At 35.7% G+C, this 12,418-nt stretch overlaps 1 protein-coding gene across 4 annotated transcripts in view; it reads left to right on the top strand.

The window, feature by feature from the left end:
• The first annotated feature begins 5,759 nt into the window (after window positions 1-5,759).
• LOC145523848 (uncharacterized) overlaps window positions 5,760-12,418 on the top strand; it is an 85,349-nt gene continuing 78,690 nt past the window's right edge. For all 4 annotated transcript variants that reach the window (XR_014066926.1, XR_014066927.1, XR_014066925.1 and 1 more), the window contains exons 1-2: window positions 5,760-6,009; window positions 11,729-11,815. The gene's annotated coding sequence lies outside the window, so the exon portion shown is untranslated. The remainder of the gene's footprint in view (window positions 6,010-11,728; window positions 11,816-12,418) is intronic.

Below are 12,418 nucleotides of genomic sequence, written 5' to 3'. Positions count from 1 at the left end.
AATGCCTTGGGTAAAATGCTCATTAAACTGTCAGCTTACAGAGAGGTGTTGCTCCTGGGAAGAGGGTCACAGCATCCTGGGGAGGAAAGAAGTCTCCCCAGGCCACCAGGGTCCTTCCCTCCCCTGATCACTCACCACCCACTTCAGACTCCTTCCAAAGCCCTTCAGAGGGTTTTTACAACTCTGTACCAATTCCACCAGGAAATTATTCATTTTCTCCAATGCAAAATATATATTCACTGTGTTGGCTCTTTCTTCTTGTTGAAGAAGATCTCTTCTATGGAAATGGAGAATAGCTAACCACTGTCCATGGTAGAACAGTACTTCCATACTTAAAATCAGTTTGTTTCAACACTGAAAAAGATTAATGTTTATTTTTACTCAAACAACACTTGCACATCAGTAAAAAAAAAAATTATATAGCACAAAATGGTATATAATGAAAACTGAGTTTCCTTCTCATCTCTGGCCCCTGGGCCAACTGCCTAGAATTAACCTCCAACAACTCTTTAGTGTGTACTTGCCAGAAGTTTTCCAAACACATATTTATGTACACACATACACATTCACACACGTATTTTTAAACTTAATGACACATCTTGGAGTCTCTTCACATTAGCACGTACACTTTGTAAGAATATATTATAAATTATTTAATCAGTTATTTATGATATTTTGTCATTTCCAGTTTTAAACTTTCAGACAATGTTGTAGATGCATCTTTGATTATACTGGCAAATATAAGATCTCCTAAAGCAGAGCTGCTGAGTCAAATGTTTTGTGTATTTTTAATTTTGGCAGATTTGATAGAGGTTACACCAATTTTTACTCCCTTCAACAATGTTCAAAAGTTCCAGTATTTTGCTATATACTAAACAATGTGTTAACAAACTAAATTTTTTTTTGCCTGATAGGCAAAAATAACGCTACTTCAGACCTATAATTCACATCTCTCTCAATGTATTAATATCACTGAACATCTTTGCATATCTATGAGAACTTTGACATTTCTTGTTCTTTGAAGTTCGTTTATATTCTTTTACCTATTTTTCTATTGGTGGCTGACATTTTTCCTTTAGCTTTGTTGGTTATCTTTATATATCAAAAATTAGCCTTTGTCATACATGTTGTAAATTCTGTCATGCAAATTTTAAGTTTTTTTCCCCACAACTTGTCATTTCTTTTTTGATTAAAATTTTATTTAGCTCAAGGTGTTTTATGCCATGGAACAATTTCTTATTTTCATGTAGTTAAATGTAATCATATGTTTTATTGGTGACCCCTGGATTCTATGTGATGCTTAAAAGAGAAAAGGCTTCCCCAATCCAAGATTAGTTTTTTAAAGTTCTTTATTTTCTTCTAGTAATTTTGTGGTTTAATATTTATTTTAGAATAAAGAGAGAGGTATGGATCCAACTTTATTTTGCTTCCCTATGGCTTCCTATTGGTTCCAACATGACTTACTGAATAATCTATTTTTAATTTAATGGTATGCAATGTCACTGTGATAATAACCTAAATTCCCATTTGAGCTTGAGAATCTCATTTGTGCAATCTGTATTCATTCCACTGATTTGTATTTCCATTTGCCAGAATCTCATTATAAGAAATAGTGCAACTTTATACTGCATTTTAATATCTAGTAGGACTAGTATCTTCCATTATTCTTATTTTTCAGAATTTTCTAGCTATAGTTTCTTATTCACTTTTTCATACAAGCTTGAAAATTAGTCTGTCTGAAATTTAATATTATCTTGTTATTTCTATTGAGACAGCATTGAATTTATAGGTTAATTTAGAGAGATATTAAGTCTTCCCACCCAATAAAAGAGTTTACATTTCTATTTATTCAAATTTTATTTTGTATCCCTTTGTTAAGGGTTTATTCATGTATAACTTGAATATTTTTGTTAAGTTCATTTTTTGATATTTTTTGGTTCTTTATTGTAAATGGATATTATTTTCCATTTGTTTTCTAATTAATGTATTTTTTGTATCTTATTTTCATATCCATCAACTTTATTATATCTGTCTACTATAATTTTGAATTGAGTATCTTTTGTATACTCCTCAAATAATTTTACTTTACTTACTCTTTTTTTAAATATTTTCACTTTTTTTTTCTTTCTCCTGTTCTATTGAAATGATTAGAATATTGTCAAATTTCGAGAGGTTAGTGGATATGCTGGTCTTCTGATTTGAATAGGAAGGATTCTGCTGCTACTGCTAAGTCGCTTCAGTCGTGTCTGACTCTGTGTGACCCCATAGACAGCAGCCCACCAGGCTCCACCGTCCCTGGGATTCTCCAGGCAAGAACACTGGAGTGGGTTGCCATTTCCTTCTCCAATGCATGAAAGTGAAAAGTGAAAGTGAAGTCACTCAGTCGTCTCTTGACTCCTAGCGATCCCATGGACTGCAGCCCACCAGGCTCCTCCATCCATGGGATTCTCCAGGCAAGAGTACTGGAGTGGGATGCCATTGTCTTCTCCAGGAAGGATTCTAGGGTTTCCTTGATCAATCAATAATGATTCATGCTTTGGTTAATGATCTTGTCATTTTGTTAAGATATTTAGGACGCATCCATCAATAATGTTTTGTTAAATCTGCATAAAAATTAGAAATGAATGTCAGGTAATTCCATGACTTTTCACATCTATGGAAATGATTATAATTTTTCCCTTTTGATCTATTAATATGGTGAATGATATATATTAATAGCTTTTTCCACTATTGAATAATAAATAGCCAGCTTTATTCAGTATTTACTGTGTGACAGACACTGTTCTAAGCACTTTATATGTATTAATTCATTGAATCCTTTCAATACACTATAATGAGAAAACTGAGGCATAGAGAAGTTAAATAATTATGTGTCCAAAGTCCTACACCTGGTGATTAACAGAGCTGGGAACTGAACAAGGTCATTTTACTCCTGAATCTATGTTCTCGATAACTATTCTCAGCAGCCATCTTTTAATTTCTCATTAGGAGGTAGCATCCTCTTAACCTACTGGTGAATTCTGCCTCCTAAAATTTTAGTTTTTTCCCCTTGATATTAATAGATTAGTTTGGACTATAATTTTTCTTTTTGTATGTGCATGTTATCTTTGTCAGGTTTTGGAACTGGTTATCTTGCTAGCTTCAAAAATTAATTTGGATGTTTTTCTTCTTTTGCTGTGGCCTGAAACAATTTAAGTAGTACTGGAATTATTTTCTGTAAAGATTTGGTAGAAAGCATTCTTCACGCCTATTAAAGTGCCTTATTTTGTTGCTGAGGGAGGGAATGAATTTTTTATAAATTTTTTCCTATTTTTCCGTGATAATTCGTCACTTAGATTTTCTACAACTCCTATGGTAGGTTTTAGTCATTTATATTTTTCTGAAAACCATTCATTTCATCCAGATTTTCAGCCAATTTCAGTAAGTCAGCAAAGGAGTATCTCAGAATTGTTAAAAAAAATTGCATATATCTATCAGTTCCTCACTTACTATTTTCATTTTGCATTGTTTGTTCACTTTTTCCCTTAATTACGTTAAACAATAGTTATTCTTTTGTTTTGTTTTCAGAGAACAAGCTCTTGGATTTATTTGTTGGTCCTCCATTTTATTGTAATTTTCCCCTGTTTATCAGTGGTTACTTCTAATTTTATACAATTTTGTTCCATTTTTTTACTTGACTAGGTTGGCTCACGATTTGTTTTTCTATTTTATTGTTTTCTTTGTTTTATCTTTATTTCTTTCCAGGAACCACCTCTTAGATCTATTTATTAGCTGCACTATTTTTAAAATTAGTTCCTTCTGCCTATAATATAGGTATATTTTATTTCTTTTTAAAACTTCCTTGCCTGATTGACTGCTTGTGTTTTTTTATCTTCATTCTCTCCTGTTTAACAATGCTAGTAAGTAGAACTGTGCTATGAGAGGAGATATCTCAAAGGTTCTGATACATAGTTCTTGCATTATCAATATTTTCGAGATAGTATGTTTTTTATTTCTTCTTTGGAACAAGAGTTAAGAGGGGGGTGGTTAAGACTTCTTTTGTCTTTGATTAAAACATTAATTTGCAGCTTAATTGCACTGAGATCAGAGATTGTGACATGCAACATTTCTATATTTTGAAGTATGTTGAGATTTTCCTCTGTGGTTCAACTTTTAGAAATGTGGCTATTTTTATCAATTGAATAATAGGCTTATTCTCTGTATTCAAGGTTTAGACGTATATAGATGCAGATATAGATACACAAGTTTGTGTGCTTACACATACATGCACACTGTGGGATTTTCAATAGCCTTACTAACTTGACTGTTTACCTGATCTGGCATGGACTGAGAAAAGTGATTTAGATTATTCCACTGCAATTGCCTTTTTATATATTTTTATTTTTATTTATTGCAGTTTTTCTTTTATGCATTTTGAAGCAATGCTACGTGCTGCATGAAAATTCACTATATTGTATGTTTACCATTACAAAGGGTCTTTTTTTTATAGTATTGTCTTGAATTTAACATTGGTTGATACTATCATGGTTCTTGCAGTTTTTTTCTTGCACTAAATTTCTACATCTTTGCTAATCCTTTTACTTTCAACTTTTCTAAGTAATTTTATTATAGATGTATTTCTTGAATGTGTTATAAGGCTGAGTTATAATTTTTATCCAGTTTGAGAGTCTTTTTAAGTGGAAGAGTTTTCTCATTTACACTTACTAATAAACTCTTTTTGATCTTAATTCTATCATCTTATTTCATGATTCATTATTTTGCTCTTTCTTTTTTATCTTTTCCTATATGGTCTAAGTTTTCTTGCTTTATGTTCTGTGGTGAGTGAATGTGTTTGCCTTCTGGTAATTTTGAAGACTGATACTCTGATTTTTGCTATTCTAATGATACCCTAGTAACTTTTAATAATATACTGAAAACTCTTCTTGATTTGTCAACTTCAAACAATATATTTTAACAGCACACTGTAAAAATAAGGAAATTAGCAGCACTTCCTCTTGCCCTTCATACCTTCCTGCCTTTGAATATTAACTCCCTTCCCCTATTATAGTACATCACTATCACTAGTTTAGTTCTTTTTGGCACTAATCACAATGTTTAATTACCCTATTTATGTATTAATTGTTTGCTCTTCAGCTCCCCCAGTGGACTATATAATGCTTGAAGCCAATGACTTTTTATGCTTTTGCATGATCCAGAAGAGGTGACACAATTACGGAATAAGAGCCAGCATTATAAGAGACCTTTTGGATCACCTCACCCAACTCTCACTTTACACATGAAGAAACCAAGCCTGAGAGGATGGAGACACTCACCCTATATCATAGAGCTAGTTGTGACAGGAGCTGGGCTAGAACTTATATCTGTTCACCCAAGCTTTTTCCAAAATTCCAGGCTCCCTCAAAATGCATCACACAAAGTTTCATTCTAACACCAGGGGAAGGTTCTCACTTAATTGCCAAACCAATGTGGAAAATACTTTTTCATTATTTCAATTACTATCACTCAGTGCCTTCTAAATGACATACTTGAAAATAGCTCCATTATAATGTACAATTGAAAAGGACTGCCATTTCATACATCCACAATAACCTCATAACTATTTACAGATACATTCTGAATCTCTGGACATGTCTTGACTAAGGAAGCCCGAGAGGAAGACTACCCTCATTCTAAGTTGGGAATCAAGACTGTAATAAGTGACACACTCAAAGACACTTAGAATGGCAAGAATTGATTCCAGAAAAGAATCTCTGTTTCCTGGCAACCAGCTCAGTACTCCCTGAAGGGCACTTTGAAGAAAAGCTCAATCAATGGAAGGGTCAAATGTTTTCTTTTTCAAATGTCCATTTTGCATGTAATGGCTGCTCTGTGCAGACTTTATGGGGTGTTCGCTTGTTCGGGAGAGGTAGGGTCCTTCTGAGTAAACACATGTGCTACGGGTGAGAAATTACTTCAACTGAGTTTATTGGCATTTCTTAGAGCATATGAGTTCAAAGAAAATTATTACAGGTAAGAGCTCTGTCCATTGAAACACCACTGTATAGATTACATAGTGATATATATGGTCAGAGAGATATCCAAGAAAAGCTCAGTACAGAGCTTGCCAATTCTGAAGATCAGCCTTTACAAGGGTCGGTAAATCTTTCTCTTGACCCTAAAGGCACCTGCTTTGCCCTGATTATTTTTTCAGTCTGACTGAGATCTCCCTAGTGGAAATGTATGGAATAGAGAAAGGGTACTGTAGTCATACAGTCCTTGGTTTGAACCAGGTTTTTGCATGGCCCTGAGAAAGCCACTTATCAATTTCTGCCAAATTCTGCTTTCTCTAGATGTGGACAGAGTGGAATAACACTATTTTAGAAGGCTGATGTGATACTTTGGTAGGATTACATGAAGGAATCTGCTACTTGGTATGAACTTCACTTGACAGCTTTATTAGTTGTCAAAGATGGACATGGAGGTGTGGACCAAATGGAAAACGGAGGACTAAGTAATGTTGAATCAAATTTGTGCTCAGTGAGAAGCTTATGTTAGTGTCTCTGTTGGCTCTCAAAACTGTATTAAGCACATATATGATAACTCTTTAGGACTTGGAAAAATGGGTTTCCACTGAACAGAAGGAAAAGTGGGGCCATCAAGAAGTACAGTCATAAACCTCAATCTGCGTCAGTCACTGGTAAGCTCTATGGATGAGCAGCTCTTACCAGGGGCACTATGGTACCCTGGGGGCTACCTTGTGAGTATGAAGAGGATTCACAGATTCCTGGAGCCTCAGTACTTTTGAGAGTTCTCTGTTTCTGACTGATATGACACATTTCCTTAAATTGTCCATTGCCACACTGCAGACATGCATTCCCCTGTCCATCACCATTATTACCTTGTGTACAAGTTAGAGAGAATAGGTCAGACTTTTTAGAAGACAGGCCCATGAGGCATAACCCCAAACAGAAATAGTTTACATTTCTCTCTCACTTAGCTCAGGTTACAGAGCACTTATATAGTGTGCTAGACTGTGTGAGTTCTAGATGAGATGGACATGTAGGTGAATCAGACTCAACCTGTCCAGTGTAGAACTGGAAATAACAGAAGACCGTGTGGTGTTCACCTTGGCCAAGTTAACCTGGACCTCAGTTTCTTAATGCATATTAAAAAAGGAGGTCTTGGCCAGGTGATTCTCCAAGATCCATTTTACTTCTCTGATTCTTATTTATATATGAGACTTTATGCTAAGTTCCTTAAAACAAAAGAAGCAAAAAATAAACCTTAAAGGATAGAGGGATATAATAAGAAACAGAAACATTTAAAATGACTTTAAGAACATCTTAAATTTCCTCTCTAAAAATATTTAAACTGAATCAATAATGATGGCTTCATCCAAGAAGCCAATTTTAGCTCATTGTGGAAGAGTCCCAAGGGTCTCAGCTGTCCTTTCCTTCTTTTCTTTTTGCCCCTTCAAAGTTTTCCATGTAGATTTTTTTTCCTTCCCCTGTTGCTGGCCGTTTCCTCCATGTTGTTTACTGCTTGTGTTAATTCACTTTTATTTCACTCCTCACATCATCTATCAAATTCTCACATGGCCATTACAATATCATTGTTTTAGTTGAGGTCTCAACAGCTTCAATCAATCTCTGGCCTAAATTCCTACAACTCTTGCTACTCTTTTTTTCTTCCTTCCTCATTTGGTTCTAGCTCTTTATGGGTGATATTAGCGTTTAGAGGTCTTCCTCCCATTCATCACCCATCTTTCTCCCCGCAAAATTTCAGCTTTCAAAAATGAACAGAGTGATAATGCAGTAGACACTATTATGCTAAGAATACTGGGATTTTGCTTATTAAAGAACTGAGGCTTCAAGTCATAACAGATATGAGTTTTTCTTTATAAAACATTGCATTCAATTAAGTTGTGTGCGAGCTAGGCTCACAGCCTATGGTTTATATTGTTATAAGCCACAAATGAAATAAGGATTATAAAACACACTGAAGAGGAAAATGCAACTTTAGAATACGATACAAGTGTTAATTCAAGACATTTAAAGTTTTTTCTATTAGTCTCTTTATAATTAAAAGCACAAGCTAAATGAAATTAAGGAATAGGATAAAAGGAGAAAGATGTTTTACAGAGCCAATTTAAGGTAATTATTGGACATTCCCAGTTTTGCCCAAAGTCATCTCTACCCATCTGTCCATCTATCCATCCAATAGCACTGGAAGGTTGGGGTTGTGCAGTATACAGAAAACAAGTTAGATATTGTCCTTTCTATGGAGCTTTTATTCTAATGTTATTTAGTCACTAAGTCATGTGTGATTCTTTTGTGACCCCATGGACTGTAGCCGGTCAGGCTCCTCTCTCCATGGAATTTTCCAGGCAAGATTACTGAAGTGGGTTGCCATTTCCTTCTCCAGGGGATCCTCAAACCCAGGGAAGGAAGCCAAGTCTCCTGCATTGTAGGTGGATTCTTTACTACTGAGCCACCTGGGAAGTCCTTCATTGTAATGTGCGCTTAGTCGCTCAGTCATGTCCAACTCTTTGCGACTCCATGGACTGTAGCCCACCAGGCTCTTCTGTCCAGGGGGATTCTCCAGGCAAGAACACTGGAGTGGGTTGCCATGCCCTTCCTAACCCAGGGATCGAACCAGGGTCTCCTGCACTGCAGGCAGATTCTTTACTAGCTGAGCTACCAGGGAATCACTATTTATTCTATAGCGGAGACCAAATTTTTGAAAAGGTTAACAAATATATGAACTTAATAATCTCAAAATATGGTAAATTCTGTGGTAAACAGTGGAAGAGGAGATGGTGGAGAATATTTGGGGAGCTTTTAGGCTACTAACATCTGAGTAGGTGGCATTGAGTGAAGCTGAATGGTGAGAGGAAAGTAATCATGTGCATATTTGAATAGAGTGCTCTTTTTTAAAAAAAAATTATTTTACTGAAGTATAGTTGATTTACAATGTGGTGTTAATTTCTGCTGCAGAACAAAGTGATATATATATATGTATATATATATATATATATATATATATATTCTTTTTCATGTTCTTTTCCATAATGATTTATCACAGGATTTTTAATAAAGTTACTTGTGCTATACAGTAGGACCTTGTTGTTTATCCATTCTGTATATAATAGTTTGCATCTGCTTGTCCCAAACTCCCAATTTATTCCTCTCCCACCACTATCTCCCCCACTTTGGCAACCACAAGTCTTGAACAGAGAATACTAAGTGGGAAATATTAATGTTCTTTAAAGGGAAAATGAACTTCCACCTCAGAAACTAGTTTTCTGAACGGGCTTTAAGAAGATGAAGCGAGAAGACAGGGGACAGTTCTGTAAACAAAACTGTAGCTTCCAGAATACAAATCCTTATGTAATAGGAGCCGGGCAGGCTCAGCTGTTAGCCAAAGGCAGTTAGCGGTCCCACTCAGCCATTGATCATCATCGCAGTGAGCCCACCCCACCCCAAGAGAGCAACCAGCGAGTGACCGTTAGTGGTCCGCCTCAGCCATTGGTCAGCATTGCAGTAGGCACCTCCCCCTCCTCTGTATAAAAGGAGCCTGAATTCAGCCTGAGGGAAGATGGTTCTCTGAGAGACTAGTCTGCCATCTGCTCTGTCTGCTAGCTTTGTGGTTACAGTCGTTATTCCTTGCCCCAGCAGCCCACCTCCTGATTTATTGGCCTTTCCTGTGGGGAGCAGAGCGAGCTTGGGCTGGGTTATCACTTACAGTGACGGTTTCTAAAGCCAGAGATGACATGAGCCTGACCCCCAGGTAACCTCTCTGTTCTCTCCTCCTCCTTGTCGCTCCTCAGTCACTCTGACATCTTTGCTGTTCCCTGAACATTTCAGTCCACCTCAGAGCCACCAGACATGCTTTTCCTTTATCTGGAATGCTTTTCCCCCAGCGTCGTATTTCTTGCTCTCTCATTCCTTTTGGGTCTTCAGTCAAATATCACATTTCTATCGAGGCCTTCTGCGGCCATTCTATTTAAACGTGAACATCCTGTTCCCACTTGGCTTTATTATTTTTTTCCATAAAACATCATATTATGATATACATTTTATTCTTTTTTTTTATTGGCCAGCCATCCCTCAACATTCTATGTAGTTTCCATGAAGGTGGGGAATTCTGTCAGCTTTGTTTAGTTTTGAATCCCCAGGACCTACCTAGAATAAGGCCTGACATAGAGCAGGTGCTCAATCTCTATTTGTTAAGTGAATGAAATAATAAATGGTTATATTTGAATATATATAATATAGAATATGAATGTAATTATATAATTCTATATAATATATAATATAATTCTATATTATATATAATATGAATACATATAATTCTGTATTATATATAATATGAATATATATAATATAGAACTAAATCTATACTATAGTATTAAAATTATTATACTTCAGGCTAAATATGGTAAATAGAACATATCTGTTTATCTCTGTTCCCTCCAGAAATTGCTCTAAAAAAATATAAAAGGCATAAACTCACAAGGACTAAGAGAATGAGAGGAGACAGTAGCAGAAAGGAAATTTCACCAAAATTTTCATGATAGTCTTATTTTGTCAGGCTGGGAAAGCTGAAACATAAGCCTGCAGGGGAGAAACAAATTAGATAGAAGTTGTTTGTGCCACAGATCCTTAGATAGGTTCAGGATTTGGAGGCATCTTATATTCCCCCATCCCTCTGCATCTTTCTCAGGAAGCTACTAGAGTATATACACAACCAAACAGGGGAGAAATTGAGAAAAAAAAAAACTAGGATTGAGGAAACAGGACTCTAACACAGGAGAGAGGTAAACGAATTTCCAGAAGGAGAGTGAAGAGAAGTCCCAGCCTGACAGATGGTCATCAGGCATAGGCAGCAACCAGTCCAGACTATAGGAGACAGACAAAAGACTTCAAGGTTTACATCTTTAAAAAAGAAGAAGAAACTGAAAGACAACTTGGTATATTTGAACATACGGAGAGATTTTACAGTTCTATCAGAATTTAAGTAAGGTTCAGTTAGTTTACAGGGACATGGAAAACTAAAAATATAAGAAAAGAAATGATTAGCTCTGAGGAAAAAAAGCTATTAAAAAAAAAAGAAATGGAATTATGGTCAACTTAGGTGGCAGTAGTGGTTAAGAACCTGCCTGCCAATGCAGGAGACATGAGATGTAAGTTCAGTCCCTGGGTCGGGAAGATCCCGTGGAGAAGGGCATGGTAACCCACTCCAGTATTCTTGCCTGGAAAATCCCCATGGACAGAGGAGCCTGGTGGGCTACAGTCCATAGGGTCACAAAGAGTTGGAAACAATTGAAACAACTTAGCACATAATGGCTCAGCTGTGAATAATGTTTATTTATTCATCATAATACTACAATTGAGATGCTGGGGGAGGAGGGTAAGTCTTTGATGTGTGGGGAAGTAATTGTATCAAAAAAAAAAAACCCACAGTATCTTCCATAGTTGGAAGTCAGTAGATATTATCTAAAACTGAAATACCAAAAAATAACAGAAACATTATTTAGAAATATGGAGATGAAAACAAGAAGTGGTTAAAACTTGAAAATGACTTCTGGAAAGCAGGATTAAGGGTAGGGAAAAGTAGAATAGGAACTGAAGTTTTCCTTTACAAACCTTATAAGCCTTGACTTTCTAAGTGATATGTACATGTTACATTTTGATGTAAATAAAAAATAAATTAATAAGAAGAATGTATGATTTCTTGTTAATCTCAGGAGAAAGATCTTGAAGTAATACATGTTTATGTTGGAATACCTGTAAATATAGAAGATACAGAAGATACAGGAAATATTTGTTAAATGGTAAGTGAATGAATGAATGATGAGAGTTGTCACAAGTTTATTCAAAAGTTGAAAGTATGTCACTGGCAGCCGGTGAAATGATGAGAGGCCTTGCATAGGAAAACGATTTAAGGAAGCCCAGAAAAGATATGCACTTGTGTACCCCACCACAATGGAGCCCCAGGGTTTCTGCTCAGTTTAACCTATTACACAGTGTAATGCTGGCAAAAATTGCTCATTTCCATAGAGCTGACTTCACAGATTTAAAAAGTCCTGAATGGGAAATAAATATGCTGCTCTTAATAAATGTCTAGTTAAGGTAGAGTTAATATAGTTAAATGTGAAAGTGTATAAATGATATATTTTAATAGCATTCAGAGCACATTTCAGCATCAAGATAAATGCAAACTTGAAAAAAAACTCTAACATCCTCTAAACACATTGCCTTATCATAGCAAATGATAAATTACTGAAGAAAAATGTTATTCTGCAGTGTTTTGAAGATTAAGTAGAGTATGAGTGAAATTAACATTGTGTATAAGTGAAGCTGTGACTATATCATGTCAGAGTAGTAATAAAATTGCAAAGGGGAGAGAATTAGAGTTTTATGCCACAGAAATGGAA

This window comes from Giraffa tippelskirchi, chromosome 10 (assembly GCF_054371585.1).
Source record: "Giraffa tippelskirchi isolate mGirTip1 chromosome 10, T2T-mGirTip1v1.2.pri, whole genome shotgun sequence".
Lineage (NCBI taxonomy): Eukaryota > Metazoa > Chordata > Mammalia > Artiodactyla > Giraffidae > Giraffa > Giraffa tippelskirchi.
Note: the sequence above shows the minus strand (reverse complement) of the source record. Positions and strands in the feature narration are given on the sequence as shown.